Raw genomic sequence first — 13,336 nt, forward strand, 5'->3', positions numbered from 1 at the left:
ATTCCGAGCCAAAACTGGCTGTCCCGGGCTGAAGGTTCGGTCTTTTGCTCTGGGTGCCCGTCTGATTACTTGATATTGCTGCTGATGTTGCACAATTTGTCGGGGTTCAGAAGGTTTCAGCAGATCAAAGCAAGTGCGCAGCTGTCGTCCCATCATTAGAAAGGCCGGAGATGCGTGGGTCGTAGCATGAGGTGTGTTTCTGTAGGAAAGTAAAAAGGTATCCAGACGCTTTTGAATGGAGTGATGTCCCCTTGCTGATTTCAAAGCGTTTTTCATTGTCTGCACAAATCTTTCAGCTAATCCGTTGGTGGACGGATGATATGGTGCTGACGTGATGTGGTGTATCCCATTTGCTTTCATAAAATTTTGAAACTCCTGAGAAACGAACTGCGGTCCGTTGTCACTCACAAGTTGTTCTGGCAGACCAAAACGACTAAAGAGTCCTCGTAGTTTTTGGATAGTACTCTCTGCAGTAGTGGACTGCATTATAGAGACTTCTGGCCATTTAGAATGGGCATCTATTGCCACCAAGAACATGCTTCCTTCAAGGGGGCCAGCAAAGTCAACGTGAATACGTTGCCACGGGTTTTCAGGCCAGTCCCATGGGTGTAGGGGTGCCCACTGGGGTGCATTCCTCACACCCTGACATGACATACAAGCTTTTGCCTTCTCTTCAATAGCGCTGTCCAGTCCAGGCCACCAAAAATAGCTTCGTGCAATTTCCTTCATGCGCACTATTCCACAGTGACCGGAATGTAGCTGTTCTAACATCTGTGATCTCAGTGGTGGTGGAATAATGACACGTCTCCCCCACAACAAACAACCAGATTGGACCGATAACTCCGTCCGCTTGGACATGTAGGGAACAAGGTCGGATGAGACCGGAGAGGTTTGTCGAGATGTTCCATGCATCACCAGGTCCATAACGTGGGACAATACTGGGTCAACGCGAGTTGCCTTCTTTATCTGAGTAGCAGTGATGGGTGTATTCTCTACCTGTTCAAAGTAGAAGATTTCCTTGTGAGCACTATCGTGGTGTTTGACCGGCAAAGGCAACCTTGAGAGGCCATCTGCATTGCCGTGTAGAGTGGATTTCCGATATTTGATTTCATATGTGTGTGCTGAAAGTAACAATGCCCAACGTTGCATACGACTAGCAGCTAATGGGGGAATGCCTGTGTAGGGTCCAAAAATTGATGTCAGAGGTCGATGGTCTGTGAGAAGAGTAAATTTTCGCCCAAACAGGTACTGATGAAACTTCCGAATTCCAAAAACAATTCCTAATGCCTCACGTTCGATTTGGGCGTAGTTAGTTTCTGCTTTGCTTAGAGTGCGTGAAGCAAAAGCAATAGGTCTCTCTTCTCCTGAAGGCATAATATGTGACACGACTGCTCCCACTCCATAAGGGGAGGCATCGCAGGCCAATTGCAGGGGTAAGGATGGATCAAAGTGCGTTAGAACTTCAGAATTTAACAATGCATCCTTAGCTTCGTTAAACGCAACATCACAGGCTTGAGTCCACTTCCAGGCCTTGTTCTGCCCAAGGAGCTCATGAAGTGGTTTTAGCAGTGTGGCTAACTGTGAGATGAACTTTCCATAGTAGTTCAGTAGTCCTAGAAACGAGCGCAGCTGGCTTACATTTCGAGGTGGGGGAGCCTCCACAATAGCTTTAACTTTTGCAGGGGCCTTATGAAGACCTGCAGAATCAATGATGTGTCCCAAATATTCAACAGAGAGGACCACATCCACCCTGACTGAATTAGCCTTCAACACTGGTTCTACCCTTGTACGGTAACTCCCGTCACTTCATGTTCCAATCTATATTTATGCCTCTATCTGCAATTTTCACTCCATGCATCTGAAGAAGTGGGCTTTTTACCCACGAACGCTTATGCCGAAATAAATCTGTTAGTCCTTAAGGTGCCACCGGACTCCTCATTGCTTTTAATACTAAGCTGATCTTAACCCTTTCAGTACCTTTGCAAACTCAGATGCTTCTCACCACAGGCTGGCTGGTGGCTTTTCAGCCAGGCTCTCCCCTTTCATCAGCGCTTCAGTTGCGTGGTGTGGGGGTGTCTGTAGATGTAGGTGACAGAGAGAGATAAAGCCTAGCAAATGTCTCTCCTTTTATCATGTCCTTTCCTCCCTCATGGGTTTGCCCCCCTTCCCCCTTCAGAGTCAGGTGAGCATCACTGCGTCTCTCCAAGCAAGTCTGAGCAATTCCCCTGGGGTGTCCTCATGCAGGTGAGTCATTGCATTGTAGCTCCCTTGCTGAACAATGGCTGTTGATGGGTTGTTTGACACCCTGTCCGGGTGTTGGTTATTTTCCTTGCTGTTGCCACTAGGGAGCTAATATTTGGCTGACTCCCCCACCTTGCAGCACAGTGACAACCACACTGCACAATTCTCATGACTTCATATGCATGAGTGGTCTACATCTATGGGTAAAGAAGTGACTTTCAGCCGATCATATCCTTTCCCTGATACCTTACAAGTCATGCTCTATATGTAAGATCACGATGATTATGGGGGTTACAGCCGCTCCCCGAAAGGTATAGAATGTCACACTGAGACTCTATGTTCATTTGTTCTGTAACAGCATTACAGAGATCCAATGACTGACCAATGGCATTTCCAAGTGCTAAAATAGCAAGCGGTGTCGGTCTCTCATTGGCTATCAGCGACTGAAGATGTGGTTTAATGAGCTGGAGCTTCAAGGCGAGGGTGGCTCTGTCCACTGCCTTCCGTTGCGCTGCTGGGCCCCAAGTCCCTGGTGGCCAATATGTGACGCTGGGAGAAGAGAGTGGGGTGGCAAGTGGCGGCAGGACTTTTGCCACCAGGGTCTAGCTGCCCAACTTCCTCCTGGTATTGCTGGCTCCCCGTTGCCTTCAGGTAACCCAGGAACTAAGGCAGGAATAGGGCGAGGAAGCAAGTAAAGCCGAGCAAGGAAGGCAAAAGTGAATCTTGTCTGCATGGGCCGCTCGCAATGACGTCCTTTTTCTGTGCCACAGCTGACAACAACATCCCAGACAGAAAAGCAGGAGGCCAAAAAGAAACTGAGCAACTGCTGAAGTAGCTCAGTTGGGAGCGTGCTAGACTAACACGCTCGTCTATCCCCCTTTGTGCACGGGTGGGATGTTTTCTGAAAGTGCAGCAGTGCCTTTAACTGCCACGAGTCCCTCATTTCAGGCTATGCAGCAGGAAAAGACAGCATGGGCTTCTGCACCGAGTTGGCCCACCTGACCTTTCATTCTTCTCTTGCTCTTTGTCAGCAAGGGGAAGAAAAAGAAGCTCTCCCTCAAGCTGGAGTCACAAGGGCGACGTAAGGACGACTTCCTGAGTGCCCGCTCCAGTCCTCTGCTCTGCCAGCTGACCTATTGAAGGGCTGTCACCACTTTCTCCAGGTTTGTCCATCGGTCTGTGCCAGGGTGAGCAACAGGCAAACAGATGGAGTTTCTGTAGTATAGTGGTTATCACGTTTGCCTCACACGCAAAAGGTCTCTGGTTCAAAACCAGGCAGAAACATGCTGGCTTCCTTTTGCCAGATCCCCTTGCTGTTCAGGAAGACGCTCCTCCTTCTCCTATTGGCCTGTCCCTGGGATAACTCCAACCCCTGCATGACAGAGGGTGCTGACAGCAGTGGAGAAAGCACCTTGGCATCAGGCTGGAGAACCTAGAGGAGTGCAGCGTGTCACCTTTTGGAGGCTTGTGGCTTGGTCTCCTCTGCCCTGGGAGGTTGGCCGGTGGAGGCCGGCTCTTCCTGCTGGCCTCCTCTGCGTGACTTGCCAAAGGAGGAAGTGAGGCAGGAATGGGGGGAAAGAGGAAAGTCAAGCTGAGAAAGGCAGGGCAGAAAGTAAGCACCTCATTGCAACTAAACGGGGTTAGTAGAGCATCACCATTCGTTCTGCAAAGCCGGGGGAGGTGCGGCTGGCTGCTGGGAGGCAGAATCCTGTGCCTGCCTGTTGGCTTCCCAGGGATGGCTCCTTGCAGCCCAGGAGAAGCGAGGTTCTGGGGGGAAGGAAAAGCAGCAATGGCGAGGCTGAGTGAGCTCCTTTCTGGCCGACATGGTGGGTCTGGGAGTTGCCTGTAAGCCATAAGTGGACTTCGTGGAGTTAAAACCGCTGCTCCATTCTGGCTGACCTGGGGGAGCCATTAATGACTTGGGAGTGGGGGCAGGGCGCTGGCTGTGAGCAAAGTCTTCTTCTTCTCTCCTGCCATGGGGAGCCCGGCCTTAAGCCTGCCCAGCATGCACTGCAGCTCGAGCATTAAGCCTTCCTGTGGCATAACCGAACTACGGCCTAGTGTAATCAGGTGTAAAGTTTAGATTGTGAATTTATCTTTAATTTCCATGGTAACTTACTTTGTTCTTTTATGCCTACCACTTATAATCCTTAAAACTACATCTTTCTGTAGTTAATAAATCTGTTTTATGAAACTGGTGTATTTTGCTTGAAGTTCTTGGGAAATCTCAGCTCCATTACAAGGGTGGTTCATGTACTATTCACAGTGAGGGAGGGGTGGACCCTGCGTAATAAACTCACTATTGTGTCATACAGGAGGCCTGTGATATGCAGGGGGTCAGATTAGATGCTCTAATGGTCTCTTCTGGCCATAAAGTCGACTCATTTCTGAAAAACCGAGTGTAGCATTGGGAGCAGCATCTGATGTTTCCCTGTCTAGCCGGCTTGCTGCTTAGAACGAACGCTCCTGGAGTGGGGTGATCCCCAGGGAGTAGCTCAAACCTCCAAAGTGCCTGGCCAGGGGCAGGATATTAGCCCAGCAAGGGAGGGGTGTGGCAGTGACATCACAAAGGCCTTTTGCAGGACCTCAGCCTATTGGTCCAAGGCGGTGGGGAGGTGGTGACCTCACAGAGAGATGCTGACATCAGCCAGGCAGGACCGGGGCGAGGGGCCAGGGAAACCTCAGAGACCCCTGTGGCTTTGCTTCAGCAAGTCTCCTTCTCCAGGTCTCTCTCTGAGGACTGAGAGAGTATTCGGGTTCACGGACGTGAGCGCCAGGAGGAATCTCTTTCGAGTTTTCTCTTTCCCTTTTAGTGATTTTACTGGAAAACAGCTGTCCCTGTTTAGAAGGTAAGAGCCTCCTGGAGCTTTGAAACCTGTTCGGTCTGATCCAGCTGGTGAGAGTTGTATTCTAGGCATGGAAAACACGAGCTTAAGGAGGCAGAATTTTATTCCGCACCTGGGATTTTGCCCCTTAGAATCACTGGGGACATTGGGGTTTGTCCTTTTTGTTTCCCCTTTTCCTCCTTCCCTCCCTCCTTTCTCTTTGTGTCTTGCTTCTTTTGTCCTTTTTCCTGTTCTCCTCCCAACACCAGGAGGGGTGTGTGTGTGTGTGTTGCGGGGGAGTGCTCTGCAGCTCCCACAGTGGGAGGTCCACCCAAAAATGTGGGGCTGAAATAGTGCTCGGGCAGTGATCCCCACCAATGACCTGGGCCATCCTTTGGGCTCTCTGGTGAGAACCCTCAGCCTCCCGCCCACAGTCTCTACCCTGATTGGCTGAGCAGGGGGTTATTGACAGGGAGGAGACTCAGGTCCTTGTTGTTCTCTTTTAAGACCAAGGAAATAAGTCAGAACCAGTTCTATGTTTGATGAATTTTGCTGCTTCTCTACATTAATGGTCTCTGAGCAGTTCATGATTCTCTCAAATGTTGCAGTTCTCAAATACTTGCTGAATAATTTGTGTGCACTGTTGTTGATCTGGAGCTCATCTGTGAGCACGTTATTCAGGTCATTCAGTGTATGAAATTCAAGATCCGATGGTTAGATTGAAAATCAGGGCTTTTGGGTCCTATTCCCAGCTCTGCCCCTGACTGGCTGTGTGACCTAAGAGAAGTCAATTCTCCTTTCTCAGCCTGAGCTTCTCTCTCTTTCGAGTAGGGATAATAATGATCCGCTCCTACCTAACTCAACACACTCACTCTTCCCCAGCACACACACTGTCTCTCCCCAGAACACAAACAGTCTCTACCCCGCCACGCACACCGCAGTTGAAAAGCAGCTGGCAATTTAGTAAGATGCCTGTGGAACGGTGGGATAGAGAAACCTGCATCATGTGATGCTGTACCACTCCGTGAGGCATTGCAAACCCTTCCCAAAACACCCTGCAGCCAGTTGCACAGTGGGATAGTTGCCCACAGTGCACTGCTCTCTGTTGCCATCCACGAACTGCTAGCATGGATGAGCTCTGGTGACACAAGGGGCATAGGGAGGACATTCAATAGCTGTTTTAACTAAACATTTTAACTAAAGCAGCAATGCCGGGGGGTTGGTGACTTCTTTGTTTCCTCACCCTGGAGTAAACTCAGCTTTTTATTCCATTCTTGATGCTTCATGGAATAACAACAGATGACCGAAGAAAGACATGGACAGGGTGGGTCTCAGGGGAGGGGCAGAGAGTTTCGAGCGGTGGGCAGAGCAGGTCTCGGAGGTGGGGGCAGTGAGCAGGGCAGGTCTCAGGGGAGAGGCAGAGAGGTGTGGGTGGTGGGCAGGGTGGGTTGCAGGGATGGGTCAGAGAGGTCACGGTGGCGGCTGGTGGGCAGACCTTGTGGTAGGGGGTGGAGAGGCACGAGCAGGAGGCAGGAAGGCCTTGGGGGAGGAGAGGAGCGAGCGAGAGGTGGCTCAGCCGTCCTCAGCCAAAGAGGAAGAGCGAGGGTGGGAAGTGGCCAAACAGGAGCAAGGGGGGAGCACAGGTGGGGCCTCAGAGATAGGAGAAGGGTGGGGGGGACAGTGGCATGGTCTGGGCACCAATGGGCCCCCCACTTCCAGGGAGCTTCCAACGCTCACACCCAGCCTCCCCAAATGCAAGAGCCATGGGCCACCTATTCTCTTCATCTTCACTAATCAAGCCCCTCCCCAAGCTATGTTGATGGGAGAAGCCCTCCTGTTGGCACAGCGCTATCTGCACCGGGGTTAGGCTGATATAACTGCATTGCTTAGGGAAGTACATTTTTTACCCCCCTGAGTAATGTAGTTACACCGATCTAATTTTGTAGTGTAGACCTGTCCAAAGAACCTTGGGAGTAAAACTTCACCTGCTCCTCTGCTTTACTGAATCCAAACACCAGCAAAGCTTGTCAGGCCCAGATGGAGGTTGGCAGAGAGTCAGGTGTGTGCAGACATGATCCCTTCAGCAGCTGTAGGCACCATGGCTTGGCTGGCTAAAACCACTGTTTTGTATACAGGGGATCCTGGGTTCAAGTTCCAGTGGTACCTTACTGATTTGCTTTTGGGGCACCTGGTATTGGCTACTGTCAGAAGACAAGATTCAGAGCTAGATGGACCTTCGGTCTAGCCTAGTGCGGTTTTTCTTATGGTTTAAATTACACTCACAGGCACTGATGATAGAGTTACTGAAAGTTTGGGAGTTAGGAGCTGATAGGTCAGTGGTCCAGTTCCTTCTCAGATGACCCCGTCCCTCTGGGACAGGGGCAGGTCTGAGCTCTCACACCAAATGCTCATTGTGGCTGCCAGAATCTGTGGGCAGCTCATTTAGTTTATGCCGAGGGTTGAGTCCTGTTTTGTGCACTGTGTCTGCGAATGAAAATCCTAACCTGCCCTTTGAAATAACAAAAGCAGCAGGACGTGTTTCTGTCCCTGCCCCAGAGCAGACAGACCAATGGAGAAATGCCATGAGTCCAGGGTAATACTCCCCTGCGGTTTTACCATTTCCACTTGCTAAACCCCCTCCCAACCTTCTGGGCTCCTAGAGCAGGGGACTGAGCCTGAGCCGAGACACGGACACTGCAACTTTACAGCCCAAGCCGCATGACCCTGATTAATGTGACACGGGCCAGTCGTGGGTGTTTCATTGCACTGGAGACGTAGCCTAATGTTATGTCTGCACTGCGATTAACACACCCAGGGCACCTGTCGCAAAGCCCGGGTCAGCTGACTCAGGGTTATGGGGCTTGGGCTGCAAGACTATAAAATTACAGTGCAGACAGATGGGCTTGAGCCCAGTCTCTGAGACCCCACGAGGGTGAGGTTTCAGACCCAGGCTTCAGTGTGAACACAAATATCTGCACCACAGTTTTTAGCCTCTCAGCTTTAGCTTCATGAGCCCACGTCAGATGGTCCAGGCCAGCCATGCTGCCATCTTTATCCCAGGAGAGATGGACTCTAAGGGTACGTCTCCATTGCAATGTCAGCCCAGGGGTGGCTCGCTGTGCTCAGAGCAGCACCCTGGAAGCCCCATATTCACCACTCTCATATAATGATGATATGGTTTGTACAAAGTCTGCCTGGTGAGGTATCATTTCAAAAGTTTTGGTCTGTTGAACATTACTATTGTGTTGGATTGTGTGTGTAGCATTGGCTGGGACGTTTTGCTCTGTGTGTGTTACTGAGATGAGGTTGGGAAATGCCCCCCACCAGCCTTTCAGGTGTGACAATGGAGGAGCCAGACTCGCTGCTGGCCCATTAAAGGGATCCACACTCCCAAGGACTATCCCAGGAACCGTGTACAATGCAGACGTCTCTGAGATAGCACAGCGACAATGGGCACTCCTTGACTCACATCCTAGCAAAGGTAATTCCTAGCCAGTTGGAAGAAACTATGAAAGGGGGGGTAGAGACATGAATTGGCCTCTCTCCCCCACAACTCAACACCTGTAAACACATCTGGAGGACAAACACTGTTAGGTGTGAGAAGTATAAACTGTTCAATATGTTCAGTTAGTTGGTTAATAAGATGTTTATGAAGTAAATGGAAATTTAATGTGGATAAATGTAAAGTAATGCATATTGGAAAAAATAACCCCAACTATACATACAACATGATGGGGGCTAATTTAGCTACGACGAGTCAGGAAAAAGATCTTGGAGTCATCGTGGATAGTTCTCCGAAGATGTCCACGCAGTGTGCAGAGGCGGTCAAAAAAGCAAACAGGATGTTAGGAATCATTAAAAAGGGGATAGAGAATAAGACTGAGAATATATTATTGCCCTTATATAAATCCATGGTACGCCCACATCTTGAATACTGTGTACAGATGTGGTCTCCTCACCTCAAAAAAGATATTCTAGCACTAGAAAAGGTTCAGAAAAGGGCAACTAAAATGATTAGGGGTTTAGAGAGGGTCCCATATGAGGAAAGATTAAAGAGGCTAGGACTCTTCAGCTTGGAAAAGAGAAGACTAAGGGGGGATATGATAGAGGTATATAAAATCATGAGTGATGTTGAGAAAGTGGATAAGGAAAAGTTATTTACTTATTCCCATAATACAAGAACTAGGGGTCACCAAATGAAATTAATAGGCAGCAGGTTTAAAACAAATAAAAGGAAGTTCTTCTTCACGCAGCGCACGGTCAACTTGTGGAACTCCTTACCTGAGGAGATTGTGAAGGCTAGGACTATAAGAATGTTTAAAAGGGAACTGGATAAATTCATGGTGGCTAAGTCCATAAATGGCTATTAGCCAGGATGGGTAAGAATGGTGTCCCTAGCCTCTGTTCGTCAGAGGATGGAGATGGATGGCAGGAGAGAGATCACTTGATCATTGCCTGTTAGGTTCACTCCCTCTGGGGCACCTGGCATTGGCCACTGTCGGTAGACAGATACTGGGCTAGATGGACCCTTGGTCTGACCCGGTACGGCCTTTCTTATGTTCTTATGTTAAATCACTGGCTTTAAAATAAGATCCAATCTGGAGCATATGAACTATTGACCCCTGGACTCCATCTCTGAGAGGGGACTTGTTTACCATCAGGGGACAGGCTCAAACCAGTCCAAACCGGTTTTTCCCGCCAAAACCAGCCCTCAGCGTTCCATCTCCTCAGCACTTTTCCCGCCACAGAAGTGATATAAGGACGTGCTCAGCGCCTGCGCGGGGCCGTCCCCCCCCCAGCGACGGCCCCTCCACGGTCGGGTCTTCCCAGCGCTCCCGAGCCGGAGAGCGACGAGCCCCCTGGGTCCCGCCGTGAGACTGAGGAACAGGAGGCCTGTCACCCCCATTCCTGCCGTCCTGCATCCCTGGTGTCCAGCCTCCCACAGGGCCTCCCTGCCAGCGACGAAACCCACCCGTCGTCTGGACACCCCAGGGCTCCTCCTCAACGGCTCTAAACCAGCCGGAGAGTGGAAGGTCCTGGGCCTCGCGCCGGCCCGTGGGACCCGCTGCACCTGCACAGGGGGGAAAGGTTTCTGTGCTGGGACATCGTTTAGTGTTTTCCGGTTTCCAAGGGAGGGTTTCTGGGCCTGAGTGTTAAGCTCCCAAAGCCAGTCGCTGTTTGATTGGATTCATTAAGTTTGCATTTTCCCTTCTTCCCCCAGTTTTCTGTACCTTTACCCTGACTACACTGACCTTTGTTTGTGCCAAACCACCTTGTTCCCTCTTTATTTTATTGACAGCTCACAAGGAGGGAGGCTAAATCCACTGGTGATAGAGACAGGAGGGAGTCGAGTTTGTATCTCCTGAGAAAAGGGGCGTTTTCCTTTCCTATTTCTCCCCTGCACCTTCTAACGTTTTCCTTTGAAGCGCTGCCTTATTCCCCTGGAGGTCACAGAGGGGACGTGGCACCTTCCCCTCTGAGAGTGAGATATTGGCTCGGCTCTTTCTTTACGCTGCTGCTGTTAGTCCATGAAACATCAGGGATGGATGCAAGGCTGAGCTCACTCACCAACCCCCTGAAACATTTCAGTGCCCCAGAGAAATCCTGCCCCCGGCTATTGGCATCATCTGGTGGCCTCTGGGTAACTGGGCAGTGCTAAGATGTAGCCACTTCTGGGGTGGATCCAGGGTGGCCATTATTTGCTAGTGACAGGCCATGGACATTTCTTACCTATTTTGTCCCTCCAGGCCTTCCATTCTCCAGTTCAAGAGACATCCCCCAGGGCTCCCTCTGCCTGTGTGACTGGCCAGCAGGGGGCGGTGGTCACTTTCTATCCACTTCTCAGGCACTGTGAGGTAACAGTGTTGCGGGTTGGGGGTGGGGCTGTGGGGAGATAGCAGCTGAAGGGGATTGTGGTGGGGAGGCCTCTGGGTGGCTGGGCAGGGGGTACCCTAGTGAGGAGGGTGGGTTCTGGAGATTTGGGGTTTCAGGGGGAGGGTGTGATGTGCCCAGCCCTGAGGCTGTGGGTCCTGGAGGTGGGTATCGCTGGGGGCCTGGTGGCTGCAGAACAGCCGGGGTGGGCGTCTCTTGGGAGGCGGGACAGGGGTTAGAGGAGCCTGGTGCTGTGCCAGGGGCTCTGTCTGGGCTTCCCCCGCAGACTCCTGGGATCGCTGCCGTGCCCAGTGCACAGAGTGTGTGTGGGAGAATCCCCAGCGCTAGGCCAGGGGGTGCCCCTGTAAAGCATCAGGGGATCCCGCAGGGGGGAGGGGGTGCCAGGAAAAGGGCAGGGCAGATCCTGCTGGAGGGCGGGGGAATCCTAGGCAGGCAGTGAGGGACTGAGTTCCCAGTGGGGGGGGTCCCTTTTGGGGCGTCTCTGGCTGTTCGGGTCTCTTGGTGGGGGGAACCCTTTGGGATTCCCAACCTGGCAATGAAGGTCTGGTGGGGGTTGTCTGGCCGGTGGGGCTCTGAGGAGGATCTGAGGACCCGGGCCAGAGACTCTGGAGTCGGCGTCCCAGGGCGTATCTGGGGCTGGCTGGAGCTCTAGGGGCTGCTCCTGACCTCGCTTCTTCTCCCTGATTAGCTTATGCCAGAATCCTGGCTCCAGGCACTGCCCGACATTCCCCGGCCAGGCCCAGTCACTGTGATAACTTTCTAGCCACTTATCAGACACTGTGAGGTGAAATCACAGATTTTTGCTCTTCTCCCCTCTTGAAAACTGCAGGAACTTCCAGTTCCATTGTCCTAGATTATCCAGTCCATTGTGCAGTCCTTGTCCTGGATCTGGGGGATGAGGGAGGTGGGAGGGGGGTCAGCGCTGCCGCACAATGGTCTCTTCCACAGCGTTCTGGACTCATTCTTTCTGAACTCTGGTTTCATTGAGACCATTGTTAATCCAGAGTCACTGTATGGAAAAACAAGGAGTGACTCCGGATGGACAGTGGGGCAAATGAGATCAGCAGTTCTCCCTCTGAGGAGGGGCTCTCATTAGCTGCTCTCCCCAGAGAGCTAAAGGACATTGGGGTTCAGCTTCCTGGGTCAGATGCTGCAGCCTCCATTGTGATCTGGGAGACCAGGCTTAGCAGCTGCTGCTGCCGCAGCGGGGTTCTGTGCTGGGATGTGACCTTAATTAAAGCTGCTTCTCTGCCTGGCTCAGGGGATGACTTTCTCCAGCTGGTCCTAGCCCCCTAGGGCAGCCTTGGGCCCTGTTAATACTAAATTCTGAGCCAGAGTCTCCAGGTAACTGAAAGACCTCAGGGAAAGTCCTGAGGTCTGGCATGAAAGTGACTCTGCACAAATAGCCCCTCCTCATTTCTCCTCCCAGTAGCAATTGCCAAGAAAATCCAGCCATGGGAGAGCAAAGCCCCAGGAATGGGACTTTCCCAGCCAGAGGGGCAGGGAGAGAGGACGGGAAGGAGAGACTGAAAGGGGCAGTGGGAGAAATGAGGGGGGAGAGATTTCCAGCTCTCTAGTCCACCCAGACACATGTATTGCTGCATCCCTGGGCAGAACCACTTTCCAGTGGACAAAACAAGGATCAGACAGAGGAAAAGCCAGTTCCTGACTCCATATTCCCCCTGCTGGGATGTGGCTGCCGTGGGGTCAGTGTCCGAGGGAATCCCCCACAGTGACTCCTTTGGTTCTGCTATTTTCTAGCCTTGTGTTCAGAGACTTTGTTAGGGGGTGAGGGGAGGGAGAAGGGAGGTTAAAAATGTGTCTGGGCTTAGCATGGCAGGAGGGGCCAGGTCTACATTGTAATAAACAGATTGAGCATTTCCCAGCATGGCAGACTCTAGGGTGTCTGTCTGCAGGGAGGGGGCCTGGGGGATTCTGATGTGTAATTAACTAAAACCGGTTCTCAAACACCCACAACTGCCCTTCTCCCCCAGACAGGCTGCAGAATGATGTCCATGTTTTGCTCCAGCTCATCCCAGCCTGGCGTGGGACAGGGAAGAGAAATGGCTGCAGTGGAGCAAACTCAGGTAGAGATTATCGGGGGGTTGCTGGTGGGTTCCTGCTGGAGGAGAGGGACAGCAAATACACTGGAGATGGGAAGTCTGGTTTGGAGGTTGGAGCGGGGCAGGAAATTCACAGCGTGGGGAAAGGAGGAGGCCACGGTGTGGCAAACCTGCTGGGAGTTATTTAATAAGTGGCCTAGATTATAGGAACAGACCCAGGAGGTTGGGAGGTGGAAATGCCCTAATCTGTGAAGAAAGAAAATAGCCCACCTACATGGAGCTAGTCAAACTGACCAGACTCCCAGTGCTGGAGCC

General features: G+C 51.6%; 1 non-coding gene across 1 annotated transcript; it reads left to right on the plus strand.

The window, feature by feature from the left end:
- Positions 1-3,452: 3,452 nt before the first annotated feature.
- On the plus strand, positions 3,453-3,525 carry TRNAV-CAC. The gene has a single exon. It is a non-coding gene; the product is annotated as a tRNA-Val (tRNA).
- The last annotated feature ends 9,811 nt before the right edge of the window (positions 3,526-13,336 follow it).

Source organism: Mauremys reevesii, linkage group 14 (genome assembly GCF_016161935.1).
Source record: "Mauremys reevesii isolate NIE-2019 linkage group 14, ASM1616193v1, whole genome shotgun sequence".
Lineage (NCBI taxonomy): Eukaryota > Metazoa > Chordata > Testudines > Geoemydidae > Mauremys > Mauremys reevesii.